We start from the raw sequence: 19,046 nt of genomic DNA, 5'->3' as shown, positions 1-19,046 counted from the left end.
TAAACCCAAAGGCATTAAAGTGCCATACTTCAAAATATAAACAGTTTCCTTATATAATAATTTGTATTTAAGTAAAACATTTTCCCAGAACCCAACTACCACCTGCTCAAGAACAGTACTTTATAAACCTGAAAATCACCCTGATGGAATAATTTAAGCTTCAAGGCAACAGGGCTATCAGAACGTTGTTTCTTAATGTTCCTAATGCACCTGAGTTTAAAAGTTCTTTTACTTTCAATTATATAAAAAAGGTTGCAGGGACATTTAAGGGCGTAGATAATATCCTCAGTGTTACATATAAATATATTCACAGGTTTAAATTTAACATTATTAATTTAAAAAAAGAACCTACAATAAACTTGCAAACAGAAAATCCCCCACAAAGAAAAGTACCTACTGAGGAAGGGTGTCTATAAATACGTATAGCATGATGTACTAACATGTCCCCAGTGCTTTTTTTGTAAAAAAAACAGGTGGTGGTACACATATGTTACATTTTTGTCAACCCCCCCCCCCCTTTGGGCTGTTTTCAAATCATAGACCCCTTGCACACATTTTTAGGAGCATGCAACATTTCTTTGATTCACCTTCCTGATTGTATTAAATTATAATATATAATAATTAAATTATATCCCTTGTGTAATACAACACCATTTCTTAGAGTGTGTTTTAAATTTATAATCAGTAAGCAAAGAAACAAAACATACGAACCAATAATGCCAAAACCGCCCAGTTCAGAACATTTAACCATAAAAGGCCACTCAAACTTCTGTTACTACAACCCACCAATATCAGTCAACATGCACAATCTCTGCAGAAGTAAGTCATCTAAATAATTCCACATTAAAGAGATTTGACTGTAACTAATGAAAAGGTTGCTGCTAGCAAAAAAAACTTATTTAAGTATTTCATCTACAAATTCGCTGCCTGCTGTCCTTGAAAAATAAATTACCTATGTTACATTAAAAATGATAAGTTGGTAATATTGCAATAGGGAACAAATGGCAAACTAAAACAGGTTCATGGTTACTAGGCATCTTATCCAAAGGAGGACATACTCAGGACTGCAGCACCTCACCCTCTTAAAATCCAACACAGTATCAGCAATCCATCTACATGCTGTGGGAATAGAACCCACAGCCTTCTGCATCAAAACAAAAGTATATTTGCTATGCTACTAACACCACTTTAAACCTCTAAACACACACAACAGTGATACCATTTGCTAAGCAAAACAGTTGCATATTTTGAGTAGAGGATTCAGACTCTTGTTCCCTGTAGCTAAGGTACAGGGCTTGAGCCTAAACAAATTACTAACCACCTCCTAACCCTAACTAGGGCATTTCACTGTCTCACACACACACCTCAACCTTTTAATGCAAGAAATATGGACGAAGTCTAAAATAAATAGACTAAAATAAATAGAAACAGATTATAAATATTTCTCTCATGAACTTAGAACTTAGAAAACTTAGAAAAATTTGCTAGAATAACAGCATTTGTGTTAATATGCATTTTTATAAAGGATATGAAGGTGCAGGAAGGATGAATATGGACTTGGCAGGAATGGAAAAGAGTCTAAAGAAGATACATGAAATTTAATGCAAAAAAATACCTCTGAGTGGCAGCAAGCTGGTAAATGAGTTCACAAGTAGAGGGTAAATACTGCAACTAGCAGATGTAAAAACACACAAGAATAGTTAAGCTGGATGATCTGAATGCATGCAGGCAATCTGAAAAATCAGCAAGGAAGACTGGTAGGATACTAGTGTGGGAAGAAGAAATACTAGTAGAAAACAAAATGTTATCCCACTTTATATTCCCAGAGAGATAGATACCCCCTTCTAGAGTACTGCATGCAGTTCTAAGACAATCTTCACAAGGTAACAGGATAGAGACACTTTTTAGGCAGGCAAAAATGGGGTACAGTCTCCCTAAAAAGCAATAGGAAGAAACATCAGAAGAACTTATATGCATAGTCTTGAAAAAAAAAGAAGTGGGGGAATATGATAGAAACATTTATGTAGATAAATAGAATCCATAGAGCCCAAATATGCACCATCTTTCTCTATTTCACAAGAAAAATATGCAAATAAAAGTACACTCTTTCAATACACAACATGAGAGGCTCAGGAGTAATGATAAGGAAGTTTTTGACGCAGAAAGTAAGGTGGATGTTTGAAAAAGCTTTGCTAAAAAGATTTTTAATTCAAAAACAGTGATGGAATTCAACAAAGTATGAGCCCTATATAAGGCAAGTCTTAGGAGGGGTGGGGAAAAAAACATTGACAACAACAGATGACCACACCGAGATTATGTTGTGCTATAACCCAAAGTGGCATCATGGAATGCAGAGCAGTAATACAGGAATTCTGTGTACAACAGCAAGCCACACAGGGAAGTCCCACAGCAGCATGGTACATGCAGTTGCAATGGAAGAGAGCTATAGGCACATAGTGTGGTACACATGTTAGGTGGAAACACAATACTGGAAAATAGAACTTAACAGTTGGTGCAAGTCGCAAGATAGTTGTACGGGTGTGCATGAAACAGAATGCCATATTTAGCCCAAACTTCTGGGTGATAGCTAGACTACATCAAATACTAACTGCTTGAGCAAACGGTTTCAGTTGAAAAATACACTATTATCAAATCCCATGGAAGTGTTATCACACTAAGCAGAATGAAATACACAGCAATTATGATGAAAATAAACTAGCAAATCCTTGAACCAATGAAAACATAGTACGTGATGCACGTTTGCTCTGTACAACTTCATTGTGAATGTTATATTTTACAAAGACTCCAAATATGTGTAGTCTGAAAAATGCTCTCTCTCACACACACACACACACACACACACACACACACACACACACACCACTCAGTTGTCCGGTCGTGGTCCACAGTCCAAACATCTTCAGGAATTCAAATTCCGCGTGCATGGACCAGGAAGATGTAAACGATCGGTCGCACATCGCTTGCGACCCGACACAAATGGCATTCTTCTTTAAGAAGAATGCCCTTAAAAAAGAACGTTTTTTTTTTTAAAGAAACAGGGTAGCAGGGGTGCCAATATGCTGTACTGGTGTGAAGCTGCCCCAAAAATGCAATGGTTATAAGCCCTTGGCAGAGGAACTTTCTCGCTTGTGGAAACAGGTAGCTGGTGGAAAAATCATTGATGTGGGGCAGCAGGGTCCCAGGTCTGGTGATAATAGCAGATGGCTATGCCCTATCAAAGACACCTGTCAACTGTACCTCTCATTAAGGGAAACGTTCCTTAAATGGAGTCCCAAATATTCCATATCTCACACCATTCCACTCTGAGAGGATCTGTCACATATTCATTATTATTAACTTATCTCAAAACAAATAACCATGATAAATAATATTGAATCATATTAATACGTGAAAAAATGTAAGCAGGAAGAAACAGTTATTAACCACACTATGACCTTCCTAGTTGAAGTTCTTCACCAGTATTCCACATTTTGCCTGTTTGTTGCACTTTGTGAGATTGTGTTCAATTTTTGCGAATGAAGGCTGAGAGCTATACGGTCATACAATGCAGTCATAAAACATTTTATTCTGAAAGAGTTACACAACTTCTAGTTTCAGTTTACCTTTAAAACATACCTGATTTTAGATTCCAGATTTTAAGTAAATATTATTTTGGAAGACTATGCTAAATTGTCAGCATTTGGGGGTTATTTTGCACTTTGCGAGTATGTAAAGGCAGTGCACACAACTTTTGCTACGAAAAATTGTATGAACAACTACAATTTAAACCGAAAAAACTCAACATTTACTTACTTGCAGCTAATTACTGAAAATGTAACTATTTTCTACAGAGTTCTGAGTGTTATGCTGAAATTTACTTTTTTAACAAGGAAATAAGTGGTTCATTTGGAGCAAAACACGTTTTGGAAATATATCACTTTACAATGAAGTTGTGTATTTTATTCTCTATAGTCTGTGTTCAACAATTATGAACTGATTTAAATTTAGTGGCATAAAAAGCAATAGGACATATATGTTTGCAGTATAATGTTTTGCCAGTGTGTGAAAGGACTGCTTATGTACCTCCATGTGTTAACTGGGCTGACGCAGCTCCCTTTTTCAAGTGCGGCCCAGGAAAAAAAGCTTTACAAATATTATTGCAGGGTATGATACTCAAATACATAAGAAGAGAGAGAACAAGAGGGTCTATATGTGTTTGCAAATGATAACATGAAAACAAATCTTTAAGGTAGGCTGCAATCTCCCTCCCCATTTCCATCCCCACATGCACACCACATACATTTGTATTCCATCCAGCTTTGCACAGTCTTACATTTTTGGCACAGGAATACCTGACATTTCCAAACGTTGTTATTGAAATGCACCTGTGGAATCTCAAGGGTAAATTAAACTCTAAAGTGAATTGTATATCACTACTGCAAATATTGCTTTCTTATGTATGTGTGATTTTTTATGTTTGTCTGTAAAACTAATTGTGGAGCTTTTCTTCTCGGGCTTCCATTGAAAATAGGTTATTGTTCAGTCGGACTTTTCTGGTACACAAATATCAAATAAATAAGTAAATGGTACAATAACACATGCCACTCTCTGCACTGAAATGCTTTAACTATGCTTCTGTGAAAAAAGTGCACTAGTTTACTTAAAAATTGACTGGGTTAGTTCAATATTTGAGATGTGTTCGGATGTCCTGGGTTTTCTTTGTTTTATGTTAGTGGTCACTGTCACTCTGGGTTTATCTAACCCCCCCCCCGATTATTATAACCTGTGTCTATCTAACTGAAGCAGGAGTGTGTGTGTGTGTGTGTGTGTATGTGTGTGTGTAGACAAATTGCGATAGGTGGTTGTTCTATGTGCATATATAAGTATTTCAGCAATCATTTGATCTGAATATACTACTGATTTATGCCTGCATACCTGTTAATTGTCCAGATTTTCGCAGAATATCCAGATTTTTGCCTGATATTTACGACCTGTTCCTTATAAAATTTGTCATTTTCTGGCAAGACATTGATGACTGAAGTCACTAAATAATGACAGACTTCATTTACAGACTTCACATCCTTCAGAAAAGGCACACTAATACAACACATTTTACTCTAGCAGCTTTTTAAGTTGATAACAGCAATATTTAAAAAAACATTGTCCCTATTTTCAGGACTTAGTGCCTCCATTATTTTTGGCTTTATCCAGATTTCTTGTGCTTAAGATGTTGAAAGGTATGCCTTATATTTATACTCCAAGTGCAAAGTTTCCAGATGTACCACAGGGCAAAAACATTTTAACAGTGGTTTATCCAAAGTTTCAGTGTGATGCACTATTTTATATCGATATTTCTATCAGTCTGTCACTCTTATTTGTATATTTGTTTGTCTGTCTGTGTATATACACACACACACACACACACACACACACACACACACACACACACACACACACACACACACACACACACACACGCACACACACACACACACACACACACACACACACACACACACACACACACACTACTGTTATTACAGAGGTAACAGTTGTATAGTAAAACAAATTTTTAGTTTCCTCCAATTGATGGAAAGCATACAACCGGATTGTTTGTGCGCTCTCCCCATTGGTTAACAACAAACATGCTTCAAAAAGACTGAGCATAAACAGGTCCTTTTCAAGAAGTTATACAATTAACATTTTTCTCTGGTCTGTCTGTGACCAGTTTTAGAAAATGTACTCATAGGCAGTGGGGGAAAACATTAAATAAGCTGTCGCTACGGGAGATCACTCATAAGACTTTCTCATGAAAATGCCTACAGCTGCCTTGATTTCAATGACTTCATAGTAAAGTTCAGATATTAATTTGGATGCACTCTGTTGCCAAAAAGGATACTGAACAAAGAAAGAAACATGAGGATGGGCATCCAAGAAATTCTGCATTGGGCAATTGAGGTGTTTCTGGGTGGATCCAGCCTAATGAAGCACTGGTCCTCAAGTTTTCTCCAATTGTTAAATTTTAGTGACAGCTGTGCGGAAGATACAAGATGACATCCTCTGACCTGAGGCAGTGTCCTCTGACCTACATAAATACACTCAAAAGGGTCTCTCTCTCTCTCTCTCTCCTCGGAATTATGGCACATGATCCCCTATTGTTCTGCAAATGGGCATATTACATCTGTGTCAGTTTCTCCATGCAGAGAGCAATACCGCTTTTCAGATGGTCTGACAACCGGATCCATCTATTTACTGAATACAAATCAAAAGTGACCATTCTAGGAGACCCAGCTAATTTTTTACACTTGGCAATAGTTGGAGTCTGTTTTCCAAAGCAGGTGACAAAGTATCTGCTTGTTTATCTTATGTGTGTAACTTCTGCATCTGTGCAACCTGACGCAAAGGGCAATCTTAAAGAAGAATGCCCTAAATGCCTGTTGAGCAAATCAGTCATCCAGACCTGCTGTAAAACAACACAATGGGAAGTTTGGTAAAGGGGAATCTATCCTGGAAACGGACTGAGCATAGTAGTCCTGTGCCTACATGCACATGTATCCTCCACCATACTAGGATGGGTAATGTAACTTGCATTTCCCAAAGTGTTTCCTAATGTTAGCAGCAGAAATGACTACATTGCCCTATACATATCCATTGGTCAGAAAATACTTTATGAACCGCATTACATTACTTCTGTACTAATGCCAAAGTCTCCTTTGCCTAACTGTGTGACTGTGAGCAAGTCCCTTAACCAGACACTGCTGCCGGGCTGAGTCTGAAAGAATAAGTTCCACAGAGATAAGTGCTCAACCCCAGAAAACAAATACAAATAAATAAATAAATAAATAAATAAATAAATGGATGACAAGTGCACCTGCTGTATTTATTCTTATATCTGTCCCTACATCTACTTTATGTCATATTCCTGTAGCTTTCTACTCTGAATACGGTAGAGATAATTATGTTACCTCTTTTTACCTGTCATCCCCCACCACTAGTGGTATACAATCCTAAGCTCTGTGTCATGTATTCACAAGTGTCTGCATGCCTAGAAGGCAAGCTGGACAGAAGGGGTTGGACAGTTTCATCCCTGCTGAAAATACTGCCCTGTCTAGGCATTCATGACATGTTTGGTGCCTGATGGAGAGATGGGGTGCTGGGTAGCCTTTACTGGACCAGGTGTGGCAGAAGGTGGTCTATGTGATGCCACAATCTCATAATGCATCAGTGTTGTTAGTGTGTTAACGACATGCTACTTTATGCCAAGGCAAGGTCACATTCCATAGTAGCTGAGAGGTTGGCTGCAGGGGAGGGAGCCAACGAGCAACATCATGTTGACAGAGCCATAGGAGTTTTTATGTACTGTTTTTGCACCTCCTGCCTGCTGACCAACAAGCTTCTCCACAATTAAACATTACCCAATTTTGGAGGAGTCCGTCATCCAGACAGCCATGAGAACACTTTGTATTTTCACTAGCTGTCATGCCAGCAATTATGGACGCTCTTTATTTTTACTTAATCCCACCCCTGGTGGTATCATAACACTTGCTTCTCTGTATGGGCCACCTATGCCACATTGTATGTGCATGTGTACTCCCTGACATGTTCTTACAGAGGCTGTCATCACCAACACGGGCAGCCTTGGCAATATTTTTAACCGGAATTGGCTCTGCATCATAATGCACCTCCTGTTTCCAGCCAAGGTTCTGTCATCAGAGCAGTAGCATAAACTGGAATTTTTGATGTCCCTGCAGGGATTCAATGCTTATGGGATTATCACTGGAGGAACAGACAATGGCTTGAAGATGGTCACACTCCTGTGTGTGTGTATGTGTGTTCATAGAGAATGCCGCAGTACAATGATCATCAGATTTCTGTACAACAACACGGCATATAAAGACTGTATGATGACAACAGTATGTGTTGACTGTATTTTGCTAAACATACATTACATCTCTCAACCTCTTAGTGCAAGAAATCTGGACAAAGCCTGACATAATTGGGAGTCAAAGGCCCAAAAACAGGGATAGATTTTACATATTGCTCTAATAAACTTTGAGATTTGCAAGAGTAACAGGATTTGTGTTTGCATGCATTTTCCGAAGGATATGAAGTCTTAAACTCAAATATATGTCATTATTTAGTGTCCTCAATCCTCAGATCAACCCAGTGGTTTGCCAGAAAACCACAAATTTTATGAACAGACAAAAATTTGAGGCAAAAATCTGGACATTCTGTAAAAATCTGGACAGTTGAAATGTGTCAGGATGGTTGCAGAGATAAGTTGGGATCATATTGTATGTTTTCCGTGGGAATCCTAAGGATATGTACGATGGAGGTACAGTATTGACACAGGTAGTCATGCATATTTCAACATGTCTTTTGTCTTATATTCACAGGTTAGAATACTGTTATGGTGATTCCTATAAATGTTGCAGCAGAACAACAGGATTATCCTCGCAGTAATGCAGGGCCAGTGATAATGACGGTCATGGGACACAGACACCTCAGTCATGGTATACTGAAACAGTAGCACTCTGTTTGTATCCTGGGTGGACATCCACACACAGTGCGGGGAGAAGAAGTGGCCTTGTCCACATGCTGATATGAGCTACCCAATATGAACACTGTCTGTTTTCAGTGCAGAAATGTTTCCTATGGCTCTGAGCACCAGTGATGTTCCCTCTGTAGATGCAGTGAGTATCCCCTCATTGAGCTGCCTTGCAAGGATGCCAGACACACCCATATGTCAGAGCCATGGACTAAAACTAAATGCCAAGACATTCATAATGGTATCCTTTGGGATGTCATCCATCCATGGTAGCTATCATATTGACAACACACCCCTTAGAGATGACCCAGTAGTCAAGGACGTAGGGACACACATAGATAGTAATCTAGCCTTTGATCATCATGTGTCTACAGTGGTGAGGAAATCATTCTATGTTGTGCAATGTATAAACAAAGGTATGGCATCTAAGTCCAAGGAAGTCCTTGTTCCACTGTATTCGGCATTCATCAGGCCTATCATTGAGTACAATGCCCCCTTTGGTATATACCTAACCAGGAATATCCAACAACTAGAACATCCACAGAAGTTCCTCACTAAAAGAATACAAGGCATAATTAATAAGTCCTATGCAGACCACCTCAAGGTCCTATCCCTGTATTCTGTCTCCTACAGGTTTTTGAGGGGAGATCTATGGCTAGCATACAGCATTGTTAGACCACACTCTGATGAACCTCTTGCATGTCCACAAAACAAACAGCACCAGAATTACCATTCTAAAAACTTAAACTTTGCCTGTGATATAAATAGGACCTGCTGGAGAGATAGGTATGTATCCCAGAGACTACACCGTCTATGCAACAGGATCCCCATCCATGTGAAGCAGAGTTCCTCCCTAACCCAATTCAAGTGCTACTTGGACAATTGGATGTATAACTGGAAATGCATCCCTGGTTTGGCACCTATGTCTCTAATGGACACAGGTAACCTGTAAATGGTTCATCTCCCAGGCCCATGCTTACACTTATCAAGGGTAGCAGAACTTGTCAGAAATTTGGGATGCATGGCTAGGCTTAAAAATGCCCTTGTGGTTGTTAGCCTAGTAAACGCCTATGAACCTGTAGCTGTCACCTGATATACAGGTGGTACTCAGGATCAATCAGTAGATGTACTGATCAGGTACAATCTGCTGCAACCCAGTTCAGCATGGGATTGACCACTATAATGTGTGGCATCCTTGACATGATGGAGCCCAGGGGCACAGTATTAGTTGGTCTTATGAGAATAATGGTGAAACACCACTTCTATTTTTTACCTTGATGCTGAGGATTGTCAGTGCCAATATCACTGCTGGCAGCAGCAGTGTTGCCTGAGGTCAGCCATGATAGGGGGCATCATTTGGTACACAGTCCCCACCTATGTCTGAAAGTGTATGACACATTGCCACACAACATCACAGGCAATCAGAGTAACTGGCTCCACTGGAAGGACAGCTTATGAGCTGAATCCATGGAGATCAAGCTCATGCTGTCACATACCACCATGCAAGGTGGTCATAGACCTACAACATCAAGCCAGCAGAGTGGATTATGTTTTACTTGGCAATCAGCTGCTTATGACTCCTTTGCTCACAGCTGAACACTCATCTGTGTTTTCCAGTGTGAAACACTGAAATATACACAGACTGTATTTGTAAATATACTTTCTCTGAGCTTATGCAATGTTGGAGGCAGTATATTTATAAACTGAGATGGTACAGGTAGGCTTACTCCCTGAAAAAAAAAATGAATATTGTGACTTGTACAATCAGCATTTTGGTGAAACCTCGAACAATTGGTGTTCAGGTTAACAATACAGATCCAGCAGAGTAACCAAAAGTCAAGTCACATAGTGACACCTCCATTCCATCACAGAAATAAATCGTCCCAACACACAGCATTCATTACATGAGATCCTTTCTTTTTTTCCTGTAACATGCTGTCCCCACTCATTGTGTATGTGAGTATGTATGAGTGTGTGTGTGTGTGTGTGTGTGTGTGTGTGTGTGTGTGTGTGTGTGTGTGTGTGTGTGTGTGTGTGTGTGTGTGTGTGTGTGTGTGTGTGTGTGTGTGTGTGTGTGTTCACATCAAGATAAGCAAGACTCACTCCACCCTCCCTCATATGTGGGGTACATGGGAATGATAGGTACACACAGTAGCTTGACTATGTAATTGCCAACATAGCCTGATATTAACACTGTATGCATAATGTTTGTTCTATGTGACATCACACTGTCAGGGTTCACAGGGATGGGCTAGATATTGCTGCTTCACCTGTACTGCTGCGAAGTGCACTCGCTGTTGTTTTATCAGATGATGGTGATGGATTATCTTCTCTACTGGCCATATGTGCACAAGTTTGGTCTGTATGTTCAAGTATCCTGAGGCTATCCAGCTTATGTCTCCTCACCAGCATCGTATGGTGTGTGCATCATGCTAGAAATTTCCTGCACACTGTGAGATGGTCATTTTGGAGATTTCACTCTCAGACCTGTCAAGGCAGTGGACTTAGGCTTTTGGCTGCTAGACACACACTGTGCAATACTGCGGACATGTGCATGTGTAGTATTATGCTGGAGTTTGGCCATGATCTCTGGGTGGGTTCTGTACATGAATCATAACCCAAAATTCCGGGGGTATCCAGTATAGTTTGCAACAAAGTATCAGCATGTACTGGATCTAATACATTTGGACTCACAGTAAATGTAGCTGTACAAATTAATATTCACTACAGTGCCTGTACTTATCAACTAGATGGCCCTGTAGAATGCAGGAAACATTGATATTGTGAAGATGAATGCCATGCATATGAATCACAAACTGCCTCAGCGCTGAGCAAACACATTTGTTATGTTCTTATTGATACAAAAAAATACTGCTTTCAGCCTTAAGATAGTCTCATGCACTGCTTGAGTAGAGCAGGTGCCTGTTTTGATAACATTATAAGGGCTACAGCTATATATTCTTCTTATTTGTCAGGATTAGTAAGCCAGGATTGAGAATTCTGGACAAAACCAAAAATAATGCCAGTACAAAGACACAAGCTCAGGGTCGAGTTTTAAATATTACTGTAATTCGCTTAAAAGTTATAAATCCTTAGTTATTTACCCGAATGAGACAAAATATGAGGCAAACTCTGCATGGGATCCATCAGTCTTTTATATGTAACAATTTAATGAGTCAAAAGGAAGGGAGCACCTTTCTTCTGGGATAGCTGAGAAAGGGAGAATAGGAACAGTGAATGCTGACCTTAGCACCTTGGGTATACTAGGCCTCGCCTCCTCTGTAGATTATGATTTTCAAGAGTCTTTTAAAATCAAGTTTTACAGAGCATTCATTGCTCATGCTTCAGTCATCCATCCATCCACCCAATGCTATCGAGTCACATCCAACTCCTATAAGGACCCAATGAACAGCTGACCATACCCATGAACTTTCACTAGGCAAGTAAGCAACAGAATCACATCTAAATTTTCTGAAAATTGTAGGTAAAGGCAATTGTTAAATATTATACTACTACTTTTTTTCTCATTTTATAGTGAAATTCATCTTTCACTATTATAATCCAGAATGTTTTTATCTTCTTTGTAGCTTCACATCCTCTGCCTTGACCATGTATTTTTCTAGTTCCACCACTGACCCACTATTTACCTCCAGAAGAAAGGGCCCACTGAACCATTTGTTCCCCCTCAGCAGAGACTGCCCAGAACTAAGGAGTGCTGTCATGCTATTGTTCATGGTAGGTTCAGGTATTTTTGCTTTAGGTCCCTGACCTCACTCCGTGTGAGTGACATCTGAGCTTGTGCCAAAGTGCAGACTGCTAGACCTTGTAGAGCCAGGTGCTCATCTGGGACTATATGCTGCCCACCATAATGGCTAATTTTCACTAGGCATTAGCAGGACAGCAGTGAGTGCCCCCCTGAATACTGTATGTCCTAGCATCATCTGCTTAATCCCACCCTCATTATCAGATTCCCTAACCCCTAGGTCACAAGTTGATCCTGCATCACCTTGATCACAATCAGGATATTATGTCTTCATACGATGGAGATAACTATCCTGCTTAGATTAATGCTTTATGTTTGCCTCTTTCAAAGGCTCCTTATACAAAGAGTGAAGGATTTCATCCAGTATTATCTCCAAATTTCTTACATTCACTTTAAGTCCCAGAACAGGTTAAGACTGAAAAATAGTTCTTTGCATCCATGCTCTTATCCTACTACTATGAAAACAAACAAATCTACAAAGGACTACAAAAATAAAATAAACATCCATCTTCAGTAGTTGCAATTGCAATGACATTTAAAGCCTTATCAGCATCTTGAAGTGAAGTATACAGCACATTTATTTTTATCAAGTAATAAGTGAGTCACTGATCTCCAGTGACTAGAATTAGTATTGCAAACTTTGACCAGAAATCAGAGTAATGTTTTTTTTTAATGAAATACTGGATGAAGTGCGAATATCTGGGGATATATCTGTTGCTTTAACTGAACGAGTCCTCATCTGAGAGAATATAATAATCAGAAGGCTGTAGTTATAAGGTGAAAATAAGATATAACTCTTTTTATTGTATTTGTAAGCTGTATTACCTTAACACCCCCTTAAAAATATTCAAAAGGCAAACATGCATAACTTTCTAGAACCGTGTTGTGTTTTTCCAGGAAAAGTCTTTTAACTATATCTGTTTTGTCCCTGCTTTGATAGCATATGTGTGATACTGATTTCTAAGTTGTTTTCTTGGTAATTCTCTGCACAACACAAACAACAGCATCATTAACAGCTGATAAGGTGTCAGGCTTTGGCCTACTTTAACTTAATGATGTGTATAGTTTTAAATAGAACTGCAAGTTTCCATGCAAAGCCCATCCAGTCATACCTTTCAGCCTCTTAGCACAAAAAAATCCTGTACAAAGCCAAAAATAATGGGAGGAACAAGCCCCAGTAATAGGGACAAATTTTAAATATTGCTCTTATAAACTTAGAAAGTTGCTAGAATAAAAGATCTTGTGTTACCATACATTTTCAGAAGGATGTGAAGTCTGAAACTCAAATGCCTGCCATTATTTGGTGAATTCAGTCCTCAATGATTTGCCACAAAAATCCAGAAAAACACAAATTTTATGAAGAACAGACCAAAAATATGAGGCAAAAATCTGGACAGTTGAGAGGTACGCATCCAGTCCTTGTGCAAGAGAAAGAATACATGATTGTGTGCAAAAGTCCTTTTTGCCATCTTTGTGGCTATGTATACTCCTGTAAGACAGTTTGTCTCTCTCATTTTGTAGCTCTCACTTTGCCATCATGTTTTAGAAGATAGCAGACAGTGACAGGAGTGATATTCCAGTGCTGATGATACTACTAAGCCACAAACGTTACAGTTTGCATAATCTGGAATGACAACGTGTTTCCTTACCTCAAAGTTTTTTGAAGATTTTGACTGAATAAACATTCTTGGTGAAACTATCTTTGTCTTTAAAGATACACCAACCTACATTTGAGAATTTTCTACAAAATAAAGTCATTGCAAGCGGAAGAGCAGCTCATGTAGGGTGCCTCTGTAAAAGAGTTATGGGTGGAGACTCTGTTAGAATGAAATGTATGAGTGTGTGCTTTCTTTAAAAATATAGAATGAATTTCTGATATTTTTATCAAAACTTATTCAAATACTGCTCTTCCAGAATTGGGAATGCATATACTTTATCTTAAATAATGTTGAACTGTTAATAACTGTAGTATGACATGCTTTAAGTGTTCCTAACATGTCACTTCATCTAACTGGATTCCATGCTCAGCTATACATGGCATGTTATCATATTGACAAAACAAAACACGTGCAACACATATCTCACAAAGCCAGTGTGCCAAACAGTCACAGCCCTTAAGACTAAACAACACACCTGATACACTTGTAATAGGTGACTCTATCGTCAGGCACACTGACGTCCCGCTCACCAGGCTGAACAAGGAGAGGGTCATGGTGAGCAGCCTGTCGGGCGCTAGGATCCGCCACATAACACAAGCACTCAGGTCACTCCAAGGCAAGTACAAATATGACTCAGTCATTGTCCATGCTGGTGTGAATGACCTGAGACGCACCTCCCTGGACTACATGAAAAGAGACATAAAGGAGCTCTCTGAGCATGTAGCCCAGGCCGGTATGACCCTGACCTTGAGTAGCATCTTACCCTCACCAAGTATGATGCCACAATATGAAGACAAGATGATCAATTTCAACAATTGGCTTAAGTACTGGTGTCATTCAAAGGGGATCCAATGCCTGTCAGCTTGGGATGATATGCTCGACAAGCCACGATGCTTCGCTAGGGACGGCTTGCACCTGTCACCCCTGGGCTTTCGGATATTGGCAAAGGCTCTTGCTACCCCCATAGTGCCTTTTTTAGGCAAGGCTCAAAAGACAAACCCACCTCCATAGGTATCACAAGGGATAAGAAACTAAGAGTAATGCTACTCAATGCCAGAAGTCTAAACCTCAAGATGCATGCACTCGAAACTCTCCTTAGCATGGAGAACATCGATATCTGTGCAGTAACAGAAACCTGGTTCAGGGCTCCCGAGAGCACCCCAGCACTACCAGGTTATACCTCATACCATGCTTTTCGGCCCCAAAACTTGGACCGAACCACAAAAGGAGGGGGAGTATCGATATTCATCAAAGATACCCACACCTCCAGGTTGGTGGCAAAGCACGAAGCATCAGCGACTACCCATGTGCAACTAACAGTGGGTAAAACTGCCTTCCAGTTTATAGCCTGCTACAGACCACCCTCCCAAACCCAGGAACCCCACTCGGCCTTCCTGAGAACACTGGAAAATATGAAGGTCTCTCCAAACACCATTATATTGGGCGACTTCAACTACCCAAACATAGACTGGGAGCATTACTCTAGCTCCAACACCCTAGCCCAAAGGTTCCTAGAATTTATAAACTCAAATGCTATGGAACAACTTGTTACCACTCCCACAAGAGGGGAAAACATACTGGACCTGATCATCACCAACATGGGGACTCTATTGCTCCAGACCAGAAGTGTATCCCTCACTGGTAAGATCAGACCATAAACTAATCTCACTGGATATTCACATCCCGACCCCACCCCTGCCCAGAAAACCACAGTGAAAAACTTCTCTAAAGCAAATTTCACACTCCTCAAAACTGAGGTGGAATCCTTCAAAGCCCCCGGGCCTGTGGAAAATACAGCCCAGACCGCAGAATCCTTTATAAACGCATTCTATGAACATCTTCAGGAATGCATGGATCATGCGATCCCAAATAAAACCAAGACCCAATCCTCCAAAGGCAGACGTCCTGTCTGGTGGACCCCAGCCATAAACAAACTATACAATAGAAGGAGGAAGCTACTAAATGATAGAGCAAAATCCCAAAAGGGAAGGCATCACTGATCAGTATTAGCAAAAAAACTACGGGCACACATAAAATTGTCTAAGGCCAGCTTCGAGAGAAAAATTGCACAGGACACTAAGGATAATCACAAGGCTTTCTTTAGTTATGTTAGGAACCTGGGTGGTAATTCCCAGATATGCTCAGAATTAGTCCAAAATGACAAAAAATACACCGAACCCACAGACATTGCCAACATCCTAGCTGACAGGTTCAGCGCAAACTCCCCCTCCCCACCAAAGGGCAAATATCTATCCCAGCAGAGTGCTGCCCCTGACATCTCAGATGCTCAGGTAAGAGCCGCCTCTCCAAAGCAAAAACACAGCATCAATGGGACCAGATGGTGTCCCGGCTGCCCCTACATGAACTCCAAGAAGAGCTAAACCCAAACATAAAACTACTGTTCAATCTCAGCCTTACTACAGAATATGTGCCCAAAGAGTGGCGTACAGCAACAGTGGTCCCTCTCCATAAAGGTGGTGCCTCAACGGATCCTGGAAACTATCGCCCCATAAGCCTGACTAGCTTGGTCTGCAAAGCTATGGAAAGGATCATCATGGACCTCATAAATAAAGATATTGGGGACCTACAAACACTGGATCCTACCCAGTTCGGCTTTGTTAAGGGCAGATCCTGCCTCTTAAACCTGGTTGATTTCTTTGAAACAGTCACCAAGGCCATTGACGAGGGAAGGTGGTCCACACAGCCTACCTGGACCTAAAGCCTTCGATACAATACCCCACTCGGGCATTATAGATAAGCTCACCAGCTTAAATATAAACCCCTATGTCACTAGATGGATTGCAAACTGGCTCAAGGACAGAACCCACATGGTTAGAATTGCTGGAGCCATGTCAGACTCCAAACCAGTTACAAGTGGTGTCCCACAAGGCTCAGTCCTGGGACCTCTCTTGTTCGGTATATATTTCTCGGAGGTACAGGCCAACACGGAAGGACTGTGGCTGACCAAGTTCGCAGATGACTGCAAACTGGGCGCCATAATCGACTCTCCAGCCGACACAAGCATCCTCCAAAAGGGCCTCATAGAAACAGACAACTGGTGCCAGAGCCATGGCCTCAAGCTAAATGCCAAAAGTGTATAGTCATCCCTTTGGCAAAAACAAAGTGCCCACAAATTACCACATAGGTGGTAATCCATTAAGTACAGAAGAAGTAATTAGGGACCTGGGGCCCAAGTTGATAGCAATCTCTCATTTGACAACCACGTGGCCAAAGTGGTTAGGAAAACATTTTATATAGCCCACCTAATCATGAAGGGATTCACATCTAGATCAGGAGGTCATCGTGCCTCTTTACTCATCCCTCATCAGGCCCATAATTGAGTACAATGCCCCTTTTGGGATGTACCTTACCAGACACCTGCAGCAACTGGAAAGACCCCAAAAGTACCTCACCAAGAGGATCAAAGGGCTCAAACAGATGCCATATGCTGCCCGGTTAAAAAAACTCCAGCTCTACTCAGTGGCATACTGCCTGTTCAGAGGCGATCTGTGCCTGATGTATAAAGCCATGTCCAACCCGAAATTAATGGACATGCTGCACCTCAGAAAATCCAAATCCCATCGAGCTACTCGAGAGACTTGAACCTTAGCACTGAAATAAATAGGACATGCTGGAGAGACAGATTCATAACCCAGAGGCTCCCTTCACTCTGGAATAAAATCCCAGTCCAGGTTAGGCAGAGTCCCTCATTGACTCTGTTCAAGAGGAATCTTGATGAGTGGATGGGAGATCATAGGTTTACCCCGGGTATCACTTCTGTGTCACTGTTAGACAGAGGCACAGTATACTAACCTCGAAAAAGGGCATAGCAAAATAAATTTAAAATGGGTGGCGAAAGCCAAACACATTCTGGCTAGGCTTATAAATGCCCTAGGGCAGATAGCCTAGTATGAACCTATGAACCATAATAGAAAATGGCAGGACACAAGATAAGATACAAACTGGCTTGCTATTGAAATGTCATTTCTCAAAATATTGCATGCTAACAAGCAGGAAAAAAAAGACAGAAAACATAGAAGAGCAAATCTCGAAAATCGCTCTTCTCCTTAAAATGTCTTTTTGCGGGGGGGGGGGTTTGGGGAAAGCCCCTCTACAAATCCCCCAAACTTAAATATACCAACACTGAGATCACCATACCTTGGAGAAAAGGAAATATTCCGATTAATGGTATCTTGGACTTAGTGTGTGTAAATTAGATCTTTTCGCCATTCAGTCTCTGTATGGTTACCATACAGGATAACACAGTATGACACATGAAATGGGCTAACATAACATTACAGTATAACATTATATGACATGAAATAACATGCACAATAATATAATATGACATATCACATAAATAAGATAACAGGAGCAGGCTATTAGTTCATTTAGTCTGCCAGTGTTAGTCTGTGGTAGGTTCAGAGATTTTTGCTTTGGTTCCCTAACCTCTCCTGGTGAGTGACATCTGAACTCATGCCAAAGTGCATGAAATCCCTACAGCCAGGCTAAGGCAGCTGCCTCCTCCTTTTTCTATCCTGAACATCTTGGAATCCAGTCTTTTTAAGTTCTTGACTACTTTAGCTTCCACCATCCATAACTATTAAAACAATTCCATTTAATCACTACCCTCTCTATGGAAAAAGTATTCTGTAATATATCTAAATTAAACTGTTTCCCCTTTAATCTGCTTGCCCTGCACCTTCATCTTCTTTCTTTTCACTGTGGTACTGTCATGTTTTCCCAGCCTTGCATGTTCTAAATAAGTAGATCTACACAATAGCTATCTCCTAAATAAAATACTGCATTTATCTTTTTCAGTTGGTATGAGATACTTCTAAGTGTTTTATTTCAGTTGCCACTGTAATAAGGACAAAGAAGTGACAAGTTTGTGACAGCCCCAGGGATGAGAGCATCAGCAAGGTGGCAGTAGATTGTGCAGTACTAAGCTGTCTCAAGTCTTCTTGGAGACAAAGAGGAGGAAAGAAACATTGAAATTTGATGTGAAAGAGTCAGTGACATTGATACTTTGAGGACTCTAACATAACCAGCCGAGGAGGAGTAGATGTGAGGCATA

Source organism: Protopterus annectens, chromosome 3.part0 (genome assembly GCF_019279795.1).
Source record: "Protopterus annectens isolate FY-2018-M chromosome 3.part0, PAN1.0, whole genome shotgun sequence".
In the NCBI taxonomy this organism is placed as follows: Eukaryota; Metazoa; Chordata; order Ceratodontiformes; family Protopteridae; genus Protopterus; species Protopterus annectens.
The sequence above is the reverse complement of the archived record's forward strand: the minus strand, read 5'-3'. Positions refer to the sequence as shown.